We start from the raw sequence: 2,517 nt of genomic DNA, 5'->3' as shown, positions 1-2,517 counted from the left end.
CAATTTGAAACATTGCTTTATCACAGCTGGAGGCGGCCATAGCCTTTGCGGCCTTTACCTCTTTGTTTTTTCCGATCAATCGGCTTGCGAAGGCTGTTGACTCGGAGCAGGGCCTAAGTACAAAGAAAAACAGGCGTCAGTTTCCAATCAAAAGGGTTAACAGGCGTCCTGGAACTTCAAAAGGGTATACCTCAGCTAGGATCCCCGAAATTCCATCGAGGTCAAGGGTGCCGGCACCCTTGACCGCCTCCCTGTCAGAGGGAGGAACTACTTTAACCATTGACTTGGCTACCTCAACCAAGTCAAGTCCCTGGGGGCCGGCTGCATTAAGCAGAAGGAAAAACAAGTTAGACCTAATCAAGAAGGAAGCAAGAGTGAGTTTTTACAAGCAAGTGTCCATACATCTAGGCGGCCCCGCCTGGGTTTTTGAAGAAGTGGCCGGCTGCTTCTCAGCCGCCACTGTTTTCCTGGAAGACCCAGGAGAGCTTGCAACAGTCGTTCTCCGGGCCTTGGGGTCCGGCTGTTGCGAGGAAGAAGCCCTTGGAGTGCCAGACTGAACACAAAAAGAGTTAGTATATGCATAATACAACTTAAAGGGGAAGAGTTTTCAAAGCTTACCAAGGGTGCCTCCTTGCTGGGGGAGTCGGCGTACGACTGCTTCATTAGCGAAACCCGCAGCATGGCCGCCGCAGTCTTAGATGCTGTTATTTTACTCATGGCGTCGGCTGAAAGAAATAAACAGCAAAGTTAGTAAGAATCCCAAGTAAACAAGGCGTGAGAAAACAGAGTATTCGTCAGGCCGGCTACCTCTAGAGCACCGACTGCCGAGGCCACAGGCGGCCAAGAAGTACTCATCATAGAGCCACTTGAAGCTCGGGACGCAGTGTAGGGGTACTTGCTCTCGTACCCCTGAAGTAGAGTTCACCCTAGTCTCTACTTTGAAGAGTCCTTTGTCTAGGATCTCTCTTTTAGCCTTTGGGGGAACAGGCGGCATGCTGCGGCCGCCTGCAAGAAGAGGCGGATCTCTGTTCCACTTGTTAAAACGTTTGTTCAGCTCCGTGTCTGAACTCTCGATAATAAGGAAGGTGTTCCGCCAATCCTTCCATTTGTTTGCCTTACCTCTCGTCATGAGGTAACCCCTGTGGCTTGTTAGTTGATACCAGCCGGTACCTCCCGACTTAGGGGTCCGGCTGAGATAGTTCATGTGGGCGAAAGCCTCAAAACTTGGCTCCACCCCGTTCAGTTCGCACCCGGCCACATAGCCGAGTACGTTTACCCAAGAGTTGGGGGCTAACTGCCATAACCCCAGATCATACCCATCTAAAATCCGCTGAACAGCCGGATGTAATGGGAAGCGCAGACCAGCTTTGATGGCCGCCACATAGCAGCCAAAACAGCCGTCACCATAGCTGGTACCAGCCGGCCAGACGACAGTATCTTCTGGATCCGGCACAAACAGTAAATACTCCGGGCCCATTTTGTGGTTAGCAATAAAGCTCGCCACGTTGTCTCGCATGGTTGCGATCCGGCCCCGGGGCACCCTGCAGTAGTAGGGGGTGTTTTCCTCTCTGTAAGAGGCGGACGGCTCTGCCCAATTATCCCCCTTCTCCACTGCATGGGAACTTCTCGCCTCTTGTAGGCGGTTATGTTTTTCTTCTGAGTCAGAAGAACTATGGTCAGAAGAACTATGGTCAGAAGAGCTGGAATCGGACTCGTCCCCTGACGAGTCCGAAGAGGACGACGCCTCCCCTCTCCTAGAGGGGCCCGCCTCCTCTCCCTTAGAAGGAGCAGAAGGTAAATTAGACATGTCCACGGTTAGATGAGAAGGGAACACCTTGGTCCCTCTCTCAGAACTGTCAGCTTGACAGTCGCCTCGTTCCACATCTGGCGCCTGGTCAGATGTTTCGCTAAGGAGTACCCTTTGGGAGGAGCCGTCTGAGTTTGATATTCTAGCAGTCTTTTTTGTTCTGGCCATCACGTTCTGCATAGACACAGATTCAGTCGGACTTTGTATAAAGGGCAAAGATGGGTCCAGAAAAGGGCAGGCGGCACTCCTAGTCCTAGATTCAGCCGTCCCCGGTGACCGGCTGATCACTAACTTAGGGCGTGTCGTGTGCTTCCATGGTGCCATTTCAAAAAATAAAAAGAAAATTAAGAGTAAGAGAACTGAGTTACCTGAACGGATGACAGTTGATGAAGTCCTGAAAGTTCGGGTCAGTCGGCTTGTCAGAACAGGCGGTAGGCAGAAAATGTCCGAAAATGTCAGAGCAAGTTCAGGGGTCCGAATGTTCTCGCAAAAATTCTCAAATGTGAAAATGACCGAAGTCAGCACTTCCTTTTATAGGCAAAATGAGAAGGCGAAGGGTCGCTTCCGAATTCAAATTTGGGCGGGAGGATCTCCCGGCCGTCTGCAAGGTGACACCTGTAACGGGCCGTCGCCTGTCACCGTGCGACACCTGTCACAGGCGACACGTGACCAGTCGCGTGCCACCTGTGAGGGGCAAATGATTAGGGGAT

Source organism: Chenopodium quinoa, unplaced genomic scaffold, assembly GCF_001683475.1.
Source record: "Chenopodium quinoa cultivar QQ74 unplaced genomic scaffold, ASM168347v1, whole genome shotgun sequence".
Lineage (NCBI taxonomy): Eukaryota > Viridiplantae > Streptophyta > Magnoliopsida > Caryophyllales > Amaranthaceae > Chenopodium > Chenopodium quinoa.
The sequence above is the reverse complement of the archived record's forward strand: the minus strand, read 5'-3'. Positions refer to the sequence as shown.